Source organism: Canis lupus, chromosome 23 (assembly GCF_048164855.1).
Source record: "Canis lupus baileyi chromosome 23, mCanLup2.hap1, whole genome shotgun sequence".
Taxonomy (NCBI): domain Eukaryota; kingdom Metazoa; phylum Chordata; class Mammalia; order Carnivora; family Canidae; genus Canis; species Canis lupus.
Genome location: NC_132860.1, coordinates 25,572,521 through 25,585,459, shown reverse-complemented (window position 1 = coordinate 25,585,459; position 12,939 = coordinate 25,572,521). Strand labels below are relative to the sequence as shown.

Sequence of the window (12,939 nt, the reverse complement as noted above, 5' to 3'; positions counted from 1 at the left end):
TGGATGTACCAGTTTATTTATCCACTCACCTACTGAAGGACATCTTGCTTGCTTCCAATATTTGGCAACTATGAATAAAGCTGCTATAAACATCTGTGTGCAGGTCTCTGGATGGACACAGATTTTTAACTCTTACGGGGAAACACTATGGAGCACAATTACTGGATTGCATTATAATAGAATGTTTAGTTTTCTTCTCCTTCAATACTGTATTCGCTATTCTGGGTCTCTTTATATGGGCCTCTCCATATAAAGTTTAGAATCAGTTTGTCAATATCCACAAGAGAACTTGCTGGGATTCTGACAGGCATTGTCAAGTTGGCATAAATCAAGTTGGGAAGAACAGATATCTTGATAACATTGAGTCTTCCTATACCTGAACATAGAATATCACTCCATTTCTTTAGTTCTTCTTTATTTTTTAAATGCTTAATTCATTTATTTGAAAGAGAGCAAACAAGCAAGAGCAGGCAGAGAGGCAGGGAAAGGGAGAGAGAGAGAATCCCAAGCCGACTCCAGTCTGAGTACAGAGCCCAGTGTGGGGCTCAATCTTACAACCCTGAGATCATGACTTGAGCCAAAGCCAAGAGTGTCATGCTTAACTGACTGAGCCACACAGGTATCCTAGTTCTTCTTTAATATTTTGATCAGAGCTTTACAGTTTTCCTCACATAGGTCTGATAAACATTTTGCTAGAGTTGTTAGTATCTATAGAGCTAAATTGTACTGTGTTTTTAATTTCAAATTACACTTGTTCATTGCTGAAACATAGGAATGCAACCGGCTTTTTTTTTTTTTATTAACCTTGCTAGATTTATATTATCCTGAAACCCTGCTATAATCAAATAGTTAGTTCCAGGAGGGTTTTTTTTTTTTTTTTTTATTCTTTTGGATTTTCTACACAGACAATTATGTCATCTGTGAATAAAGATGTTATTTCTTCCTTCCAAATCTGTATAGATTTTATTCTCTTTTCTTATTACATTAGTTAGGACTAATGATTTTGAAAAGCATGGAGAGGGGACATCATTACTTTGTTCCTAAGCTTATGGGAAAGCTTCAATCTTCTCACCATCAAGTATGATGTTAGCTGTAACTTTTTTTGTATTCTTTATCAAGTTGAGGAAGTTCCTCTCTATTCCTAGTTTTCTGAGAATTTTTATTTTAAATAGTATGGGATTTTATCAAGGGATCCCTGGGTGGCGCAGCGGTTTAGCGCCTGCCTTTGGCCCAGGGCGTGATCCTGGAGACCCGGGATCGAGTCCCACGTCGGGCTCCCGGTGTATGGAGCCTGCTTCTCCCTCTGCCTGTGTCTCTGCCTCTCTCTCTCTCTCTCTCACTGTGTGCCTATCATAAAAAAAAAAAAAAAAAAAAAGGTTTTCCTATTTCTATTCATACATTTATGTAATTTTTCTTCTTTAACCTGTTGATGTGATGGATTACATTAACTGATTTTCAAATGTTGGACCAACTTGCACACCTGGGATAAATCCCACTTGGTCATGGTGTATGATGCTTTTTATACACTGTCAGATTCAATTTGTTAATATCTTACTGATGATTTTTACATTGATGTTCATGAAAGACACTAATTTGTATTTTTCTCAACAAGTCCCTTCTTTCACTTATTAGTAATTTGTGTCCTCTTTTTTTTAGTTAGCCTGGCTGCCAATCTACTAGCTTTATCAATTTTTTTTTTTAAGATTTTATTTATGAGAGACACACAGAGAGAGGCAGAGACATAGGCAGAGGGAGAAGCAGGCTCCCGACAGGGAGCCTGATGCAGGATTCAATCCTACAACCCCAGGATCATGACCTGAGCCAAAGGTAGATGCTCAACCACTGAGCCACCCAAGTGCCCCTATCAATCTTTCAAAGGATTAGATTTTTATTTTCTCTTTTTTTTAATTCATTGATTTCTGCTCTGTTTTTCATTATTTCTTTTCTCCTGCTTACTTTGGTTTTATTTATTTATTTTTTTAATTTTTTTTTTAACTTTTATTTATTTATGATAGTCACAGAGAGAGAGAGGCGCAGAGACACAGGCAGAGGGAGAAGCAGGCTCCATGCACCGGGAGCCCGACGTGGGATTCGATCCCGGGTCTCCAGGATCGCGCCCTGGGCCAAAGGCAGGCGCCAAACCACTGCGCCACCCAGGGATCCCTTACTTTGGTTTTAATGTGTTCTTTTTCTAGTTTCCAAAGGTGGATCCTTAAGTGATTGATTTTACTTTTTTTAATGTTTTTATTTTTTCAAGTAGTGGACTTGCTTCTTTAATTGGAGATGAACTCAGCACCCAATGGCAAGGATCCACACTCTAATGGAAGAGCCAACTACAGAATGGTTGTTCTCTTGAAGAAACCAGTAACTTGCATTTGATTTTTCCTGCTTGGCTCATTCCCAAATGTTCAGGATTTGGATCCTAAAATCTCCAGTATTTAACTAATTCTTTGTGAGTGGAAGGGGCTGGGACTGTTTATCCACACATAAACTGATCCTTGTCATAAATCACTTTTATAATGAGAAAGCAACTAGGACACATTGTCATGTGTTTCCCACGCTCCAAATCTTCTTTGGTAATGCACAAGTTATACCCACATGGGCAGGGGTAGAAATGTCTCCAAGACTTTGTCATATTGCAAGTCCTTGATCTCCACCTCATCATGAAACACAGCCACTGTCACTGGGGCTAGTAGAGGTCTGTTGCCTCAACGAGCCAAAGCTGCCCCAGGAACAGTCTAATTTGGCAGGCATGGGCCCCAACCCAAATGATTGTCCTGTCTTCTAAGCGTGGCTTTTGCTGTATCCCACAAATTTTGGTAAGCTGTGTTTTCATCTTCATTTAGCTCAAATATATTTAAATTTCTCTTGAGATTTCTTCTTTGATCCATGTGTTATTGAAAAGTATTTTGTTTGGTCTTTAAGTATTTGCGGATTTTTTGTCTTTGTTATTGATTTCTACCTGAATTCCATTATGCTCTGACAGGAGACAATGTATGATTCCTATTCTTTTAAATTTGTTAAATTGTGTTCTATGGCCCACTTGGTCATCTATCTTGGTGAATGTTCCATATAAACTTGAGAAGAATGTCTCTATTTTGCTGTTGTCAGATAAAGCAGCATACAAATGTCCATTATATCCACTTGGTTGATGGTGTTACTGAATACAGCTACGTATTTACTTTCTGCCTCCTGAATCTGTTTGCTTCTGACACAGGAATGTTAAACTCTCCAACTAGAATATTTGTGATTTTTCTATTTCTCCTTTCAATTCTATCAGTTTTTGCCTTACATATTTTGATACCTTTTGTTAGGCACATACATAGTAAGGATTGCTATGTCTTCTTGAAGGATTGACTCTTTCATCACTACATATGCCCCTCTTGATCCCTAATTAACTTTCCTTCTCTGAAATGTGCTCTGTTGGGACACCTGGATGGCTCAGTTGGTTAAGCACTTGACTCTTCATTTTGGTTTGGGTAATGATCTCAGGGTCATGAGATCCAGCCCTCCACCAGGCTGCACACTCAGTGGGGAGTCTGCTTGAGCTTTTCTCCCTCTCCCTCTGCCCCCTCCCCGACCTCACATGCTCCCTCTAAAATAAATAAATTTTGAAGTCTGCTCTTTCTGAAATACAGCTAGTCTTGCTTTCTTTTGATTAATATAGTATGGTATATCTTTCTCCATTCATTTACTTCTAATTTATATGTGTCCTTTTGCTTAAAATGGGGTTCTTATAGGCAATATATAGTGGATCTTGTTTTTTATTCACTCTGACAATCTTTAATTGGTGCATTTGGATCACTGATGTTCAAAGTAACTACTGATATAGTTGGATTAATATCTACTATATTTGTTAATATTTTGTTTGTTGTCCTTATTCTTGGCTCCTGTTTTTGTCTTCCAAGCTTTTATGATTTTTAAGTAGGCTCCATGCCCTGGGTGGAACCCAACATGGGGCTTGAACTCACAACTGAGATGAAGATCTGAGCTAAAATCAAGAGTTGGAAGCACGCAGGCATTCCCAAGATTTTGTGATTTTAATGCAGAATTTTATATAATTATATTTTCTCCCATTTCTTAGCTTATCACTTTTACTTCTGTTTTTATTTCAGTGGTTGCCCTAGGGTTTGCAGTATACATAAACAACTAATTAAGTCCATTTTCAAATAATACTATACCACTTCATGGGCAATATGAGTACCTTATAACAAAATAATCCTAGTTCCTCCCTCTCATCCTTTGTTTCATTGCTGCCATTTATTTCACTTTTTCATAAGCATATCTACATACACACACTATACATAGACACATAAATGCATACATAATCAAATACAGTGTTGGTATTATTATTTTGAAAAACTACTGTTAGATCAATTAAAAGTTTAAAAAGAACATCTACAAAAATCCTATAGCTTAAAATTATATTCTTTTTAAAATATTTTTTATAGATTTTATTATTTATTCATGAGAGACACAGAGAGTGAGAGAGACAGAGACACAGGCAGAGGGAGAAGCAGGCTCCATGCAGGGAGCCCGACATGGGATCCGATCCCGGGTCCCCAAGATCATGCCCTGGGCTGAAGGTGGCATTAAACCACTGAGCCACCGGGGCTGCCCTAAAATTATATTCGATACTAAAAAACTAAATGCTTTCCCTTTAAAATCAGAAACAATGTCAGTATGTCCACCCTCACCACTACTATTCAATATAATACTGAAGTTTTTAGCCAGCATAATAAGGCAATAAGGGGAGATAAAAGGCACACAAATTGGAGAGAATTAAAACTGCCCCTATTTGCAGATGAATGATGTTCTACATAGAAAATCCCAAGGAATCTTGCTCCAGAAGGAACTGTCTGAGGGATCGTAAGGGATTTCTAAATATGGGAAAGGGGAATAAATCACTTGTTGAAGTCAATTGTACATATATTTTTGCAGGTCTAAAGAAAGAACAAGGTCTAAAGAAAGAACAAGGCCTATATAACAGGAATCCAGTTCTTCAGGGATACCAAAAGGGAATTTTCAAGTCATTTTTGGTGCAACCTAGCTGTGGAAATTAGCATACAATTGTTTGAGCCTTGCTGAATAAAAGTTTAACCTTCCAAAAAAAAAAAAAAAAATCCCAAAGAATCTATAAAAAGAAAAAAATCTGAGAATAAGAATTCAGTAACATGGTAGAATACAATATAAACACACTCCAAATATATATTTCTATGTATTAGTAATGAACACAGAAACACTGAAATTAAAAATATAAAATTCATAATCATTCATAAAAAAAGAACAACTAAATGTTCTATTCTATATTCACATATTCCTTTTCTGGTATTTCCTTCCCTTATGTAGGTCTGAGTTTCTGACTTCTATCATTTTCCTTCTAAGTAACATTTCTTTTAAGAAAATATATGAGGGAGGGGGAGGGTGGAGAGGGGATGGGCAGAGGGAGAAGAGAGAATCTTAAGCAAGCACCACACCTAGCCCTCAGCCCAACTCGGGGCTCGATCTCACAAGCCTGAGATCATGACCTGAGCCAGAGTCAAGAGTTGGATGCTTAACCAACTGAGCCACCTGGGTGCCCCTTTTCTCAACACTTTAAACATTTCATTCTACTTCTTCTTACTTGCATTGTTTCTGAGGAAAAGTTGGATTTAATTCTTATCCTTGCTCCTCTGTAGGTACAGTGATTTTTCCTCCGGCTTCTTTCAGGATTTTCTATCTTTGATTTTCTACAGTTTGAAAAATGATATGTCTAGGTGTAGTTTTTTGGCATGGAAGATTTTTGTATCTGTACTATAAATATAAGCACATAAACATAAAGCAAACATATAAATTAGGCCTCAAAACTATCTATGATGTTTGATATATTTATACATTTACTCAATTCTCACTTAAGGTACTGTTGTTCTAAAAAAAAAAAAAAGGTACTGTTGTTCTAAATGTGCAGGTCCAGGGCTAGGCATGGGGATGCACAGATGAACGAAAGTTTTTTTCTTGCTCTTGAGGAGAAAAATAAAAAATAAAATAATTAAGCTGTATTGGGTCATCTGGGTGACTCAGTGGTTGAGCATCTGCCTTTGGCTCGGGTCACAATCCCTGGGTCCTGGGGTCAAGTCCTGCATCAGGCTCCCCACAGGAAGCCTGCTTCTCCCTATGTCTCCGCCTGTCTCTCTGGGTCTCTCATGAATAAATAAACAAAATCTTAAAAAAAAAAAGATTAGACTGTTTTAAAAGTATGAATTTACTCAGCCCGGAGCACAATTGTTTCTACTTTACAGAAGGCACAGATGATATATGAAGGAGAGAAATGACTCATTCAAAATCACAGTTGCAAAGAGTGATGGCAAAAGGGTCACAGAACTTATGGGTAAAATCAAAGACAGGGCTTAGGGCCTTAAACGACCAAATCAATGGCTAGTCACAAAATCCTCCTAGAGTCACATTATGATTTTCATGGGGCCCAGGTACTTCTGCCTTTGTGGGCCCCTTACTCCATTAAAAAAAAAAATACATACATATATATTTTTAAATACAGTGCTCAGTTGGGCAGCACATACACTAAAATTGGAATCATACAGAGAAGATCAGCATGGCCCTTCTGCAAGGATGACACACAAAAATATATTTTATGACTATATTGCTATAAAGATGTATAATCCAAGCTAGACTATATTCACATTTTTCTTCTTAAAGGAAATTAAGACATTTTTGTGGGTCCCTGGGCACTGTGTCTAATGGATAAGTCAGCTCTGGGTCCTGCTGTCTCCCCACAGCTATGAACCAAGTGTTCTCTCCCCAGATGCCAAGTCACTTTGCTCTACAGCTTCTAAGATTCTATCTCTCCTGGGCCTATTTGACCAAACAGCATGAGGTTTAAGTTCACACTAAATCTCACAGCCTAAATCCACCATAAAAGGTAGCCTCGGGTGGCTCGGTGGTTTAGCGCTGCCTTCTGCCCAGGGCGTGATCCTAGAGACCCAGGATCGAGTCCCACATCAGGCTCCCTGCGTGGAGCCTGCTTCTTCCTCGGTCTGTGTCTCTGTCTCTCTCTCTCCCTCTCTGTCGCTCATGAATAAATAAATATTAAAAAAAAAAAAAAAGGTAGCCTCACTCTATTCATATGAGCACTATAATGTCATTGGAAAAATCACTTGACAATAATGTGTATTCTGTGTTCTAGAAAGGTTTAGATACATTAATGATCACACCCAAAGTAATAAACAGACATGTCACTGACCTGCAAACACCAAAGGCATGAGAAGCATATACCTGGCATCTTGAAAGTAGCCAATTAGTATTTGTTTGTTCACTCATTCAGTCACAAGACAAGCATAAAACAAAGTCTATTCCCTTATAAAATTTACCTTCTAATAAGAAAACGGATAATAAACATGTAAACAAACATATATTTATATATGAAATAAATTCTGGTAGTGTTACGAAGGAAAATAAAACACGTAAGAAAAGAAAAGAAAAAGGCAGATTGGGCAGCCCGGGTGGCTCAGCGGTTGAGTGCCGCCTTCAGCCCAGGGTCTGATCCCGGAGACCCGGGATCGAGTCCCACGTCGGGCTCCCTGCATGGAGCCTGCTTCTCCCTCTGCCTGTGTCTCTGCCCCTCTCTCTCTCTCCCCGTGTTTCTCACGAATAAATAAAATCTTAAAAAAATAAAAAGAATAAAGAAAAGGCAGATTATTTTGTTGCTACACTGTAGACACTCATTTCCCCAAAAGATTTCCAACAACAGGAGAACATGCTGGGTGAGATAGCCAGTAGAACATACCCCATAAGGTATGTCTTGTTTCCTTGGGTTTTATCTCATTCCCACTTTTCACCCCCAAAAATGGCTTTAGGGCAAAGATTATCTTTCTCAGTGAAGAAAAGAGCAGTTGAGGTCCTAGTAATCTAGCATAGCTATTTAATTGTTATATATCAATGAACAGGGAATTTCCTCTATGCCTCAATTTCCCCATATATAAAATGAGGGGGTGGCTTAAGTAATTTTCAATGTCCTTTAAAGCTAAAATACTGTAATAATTCACACCAAATCTGTCTAACTCCAAAGCTTTGGAGTCAACTGTAATACCATGGCTTTCCAAACTGCCAGTTTCCTTAGTTACCATAGAATTAAAAACAAAATGCCTTCAATATGGTAAGGTGTGATTTAACAGGATGCTACCAAATTAAATCAATGAAACTTCACCAAGTGACTACCACAGGCATGCATCAGGAATATTAATCAGTCAGGGGATGGCCTCTTGTACTAGCTTCAAGTACCTGCTAACTACAAAGGACCCTAAACTCCTGAACCCCATCTACCAGGCAAACTGGAATTTCAGAGGTCCCAACTGATCCTTCCAAATCAGGGACTGATCAACCATGCAGCTAGAGACTTCATTCTTTCACAAAAATTAGAGATGAATAAACCCAACCTTTGTGGTGAGGTATTCACGTTGGTAGGGGGCAGGGAAGGGGAGGAAACAGGACACAACAAACTATTAAACATAAAATAGTATGACATTAAAACAAAATACTATGTAAGCCCAAAGAAAGAGATTAGCTAGTTCCTGGACCTGGTAGGAATACAGCACACCAGGCTGGCTGCCTCTTCTATCCTGTGGGGACAGATGCTCTGGTCCACTGGGTGATTAGGATAACAAGTACAAAGGTTCACAGGCTCTCCATATTTGTAGCTCTCCATTCTCCTCTCATTCACATGCTTCTTCAACTCCGTAGCCTTGCCAAGATTTCAAGGCCAATAAATCAAAGTGCAACCACCTCGCTTTTAAAAAAAGACTTCATGAATCAGCTGGGAATCACGCAGACGTTGGATCTGCTTGGCCAAACTGTAAGGAGACCTGATATAGACAGCACACTTTGAGCAGGAAAGTGAAAGTAGATGCTAGTGGTAACAACTGCTATGGCTGCTGCCTGTCCATCACACCACCTCTCCTACCATCATCAGAAAGCCAGGCCAGCTGAGTTGGCAAGGCCAACCCGTCCTCCAGGCCAGCTTATTCTCTAGGTCAGCTGAGTTGGGAAGCATTTTAATGAAAAGTTTCAAATATATATAAAAGTAGAAGGAATAATTTAATGACCTTTTCCCCACTCAACAATTATCAAATTTGGGGGCGCCTAACATTCTTTGATTCTTCAAGTCCTTTCCCATCAAATTCCTACTTTTCAGACTAGCTTCTTCCCCACCTGGCCCTCTCTTACTTTCTCCTACGTGCACTCCAGCCTCCCATGCACTCTATACCTTTTTACCAATAAGATCCAATCCAGGTGCCACCTCTTACAGAAACCCTTTCAGAGCAAAAAACGATCCTTTGTATGAACTCCTTTAGAGTTTGGACTATTCATCTGCTAATCGCATCTACCCACCTATGGAATCTTCCTTGAATTTTTCATTGCCACACCTCTTTAGTTCAGACTTTATCCCTTGCTCTCTCTTACTAGAGTACTGCAGTGACATCCCAGGTGATCTCCCTGAATCTAATCTTGCCAGAACAGATTCATATATGACAGCAGCCACAGTTCTCTTTATCAGACACAAAATTGACCTCATCACCCTCTACTTAGACTTTGTTTTTTCTTTTTTAAATAATGAATTTTTTTTAGTATTCAAATCTGCCATTCATAATACTTTTTATTTTATTTTATTTTATTTTATTTTATTTTTTCATTCATTCATGAGAGACACAGAGAGAGAGAGAGAGAGAAAGAGAGAGAGAGGCAGAGACACAGGCAGAGGGAGAAGCAGGCTCCATGCAGGGAGCCCGATGTGGGACTTGATCCCAGGACTCCAGGATCATGCTCTGGGCCGAAGGCAAGTGCTAAACCGCTGAGCCACATAGGGATCCCCCTCTACTTAGACTTTGATAACTTTCTATTGCCTTTGGGTTAAAGCCCAAACTTCTTTGTATGATACACAAGGTACTTCATAATCTGGTTCAACCAGATACTTACCTCACTACTCTCCACCAAATGGCCTACACTCCAGCCACAGAGAACCACCTATCATTCTAACATGCCCTTCCTTTTATCGCTTAGTGCTTTGTCCCGTGCCATCTTCTCTCCCTAGAATTCTTTCCTCCCCTTCATCACCTAGTTCATTTCTATCACCTCCTTTATGAGACAGACATTCTCCACTGTTACTCATTCACACATCTATTCAACAACTGTTAGATGAACAAACATATGGTAAGTTCTAGACTGGGGATACAATGATAAATAACAGCTCTCACTCTCAAGATGCTTAGGCTCTGGTAGATCTCCTCAGGTGGAGTGATTCCTCTCTCTTCTGCAGAAATTTGCAATTTACACATATCTCCAAAGTTACATTTATTAGTTTTTATACTTGTCTCTGAGTCTATTTCCATAACTAGATTCTAATCATCTTGAGGTCAAGAATCTTTTTTAAAAAGTTTTCTTGAGGCACAGCATCTATTTTAGGTGGACCACTGAATGATTGTTCACATATTTACAGAGTTGTACAATCATCTTATCTTAAATAATTTCCATCACTTTAAAAACAAACCTCATTCTCATTTGCCAACACCCCATTCATACCCTCAGACCTGATCAACTACTAGTCTACTTTATATCTCTACAGATTTGTCTTTTCTGGACCTTTTTTTTTTCTTTTTCTTTATTTTAAGATTTCATTTATTTATTCATAAGAGACACACAGAGAGAGAGGCAGAGACATAGGTAAAAGGAGAAGCAGGCTCCATGCAGGGAGCCCAATGTGGGCCTCGATCCCAGGACTCCAGGATCACACCCTGAGCTGAAGGCAGATGCTTAACTGCTGAGCCACCCAGGTGTCTCATGGACCTTTCAAATACATGAAATACAAACTGCAGTTTTTTTTGACTGGCTTCTTTCAGACACTATGTTTTTTCAAGGATCATCCATGTTCTAACATGTATCAGTAGGTCACTCTTTTTTCTTGCCAAGTAATGTTCCATTGTGTGGCTATATGTTTTATTTATTCATTTATCAGTTGATAGACATTTGCGTTGTTTCTACTTTGGGGCTATTATGAATAATATTGCTGTGAACATTTATGCATAAGCTTTTGTGTGTACACATGTTTTTATTTCTCAAGTTATCTATCTTAGGAGTGAAATTACTGGGTCATATGGTACCTCTATGTTTAACCTTTTGAGGAATCACCAAATCATTTCCCACAGCAGCTCCATCACTTTACATTTCCGCTACCAGCCTATGAGGGTTCCATTTTCTCCACCTCCTTGGCAACACTTATTTTGTTATTATAGTATCATAGTGGGTATGAAGTGGTATCTCACTGTGGTTTTGATTTGCATTTCTCTGATGGCTAATAAAGTTTAAAATCTTTTCATGCGCTTACTAGCCATTTGTATATTTTCTTGGGAAAAAAAGTCAAATTCAGATCATCTGTCCAGTCTTTACTGGATTATTTATCTTTCTCTTGCTGAGCTGTAAGAGTTCTTTATATATTCTGAATGAAAGTTCCTCATCAGATATATAATTTGCAAATATCTTCCCCCATTCAGCAATCTTACTGGATGTGAAGTGGGTCCGAGGATCATCTGAATCTTATTCACTTTTGTGTTTCAAAGAACTAGCCTGGGAGTGCCTGACTGGCTCAGTCAGTTGAAGAGTTGAGCATCTTACTCGATTTTGGCTAAGATCATGATCTCAGGGTCTGCACGAAGTCTGCTTGGGATTCTCTCTCCCTTTGCCCCCTCTCTGCTCATGCTCTTATGTGTGTTCTCTCAAATAAATACATAAAATCTTAAAAAAAAATTACAGGCCCAAAGAACTGGCCTGTAATCTGGTACACCATATGTGTTCAATAAATGTTAGATGGATGTTACTTAACATTTTACAGCTTTGACGACAAGGATAATGCCTTACTCATTCAGCATCCCCTCCATACTTCACACCTAGCACTAGAAATAAAGCACATGCTTTGGAAATAGATACTAATTCTCCTTTGAACAAACAGTGGAGATGAAGTCACATAGAATGGCCAAACAATTTTTCATATTTCCTCTCCCCTCCCCCTAAAACTTCTCCCCTGATCCCTTCTATTTGCATGGTATCGCCGATTAGTCAAGTCAAAGCAAAAGTCCCCAAAATCTGAAAGTCAAGCTTGAGTATCTCCCTTATACCTAGTATCCAATCCACAAGCAAGTTCTGTAGGCTCTACTTCAAAACATATTCTAAATTCATCCACTTTCCCCATCATCTCTGCTATCCTACCTCCAATGCTATCATCTCTCACCTGAACTACTGCAAGTCTCCTAACTGTTCTCCTTGAATGTCCTTCTACAATTCATTCTTCTCAAAGCAGCCAGAAAGGTATTTTTTAACGCAAACCAGCAGGGAAGTCTAGGTGGCTCAGTTGGTTAAGCACTGGTCTCAGGTTAGGATCTCAGGGTCTAGAGATCCAGTCCAGTCTTGGGCTCTGCTTGAGATTCTCTTCCTCTCCCTCTCTGCTCCTCCTCTGCGTTCACTCATGTAGTCTAAGATAAATAAATAAATCTTAAAAAAAAAATGCACACCAGCTCACCTCACTTTCATCTTTCAAACCATCCAAAATCTATTCATTGTACACTCAATAAAATTCAACAGGTTTAGTGGCATCTATGAGACCTTAACAGATCTGGCTCTGCCAAAATTCCCTGACCTCATTGGTACTATTTTCCTTGATTCAGACACACTGGCTTTCACTTTGGTCCCCAGATGTGTCTAACTCATTCCCACTGATTTGTACTTCTCCCTCCATGTGACACATGTCTGTTTCCAAATCTTCAAATTCCTAGGTCTTCTTCATTCAGGTGTTGGTTCAAATATCACCTTAGAGGCTTTTCATAACCTTTCCTAGTTGTTCTCCATCATATCACCCTACCTTCTTCAGAGGACTTATCATCATTTGCAGTTATTTTGTTC

At 38.9% G+C, this 12,939-nt stretch overlaps 1 protein-coding gene, 1 non-coding gene and 1 pseudogene across 2 annotated transcripts in view; 1 reads left to right on the top strand and 2 right to left on the bottom strand.

Annotated features, from left to right (window-relative positions):
• RNF121 (ring finger protein 121) overlaps positions 1-12,939 on the bottom strand; it is an 82,665-nt gene that overhangs the window by 57,244 nt on the left and 12,482 nt on the right. The window lies entirely within an intron of this gene.
• Positions 2,423-2,973, bottom strand: LOC140614589 (diphthamide biosynthesis protein 3-like; annotated as a pseudogene).
• LOC140615677 (U6 spliceosomal RNA) lies at positions 6,535-6,642 on the top strand. Its single transcript, XR_012016160.1, has one exon. It is a non-coding gene; the product is annotated as a U6 spliceosomal RNA (small nuclear RNA).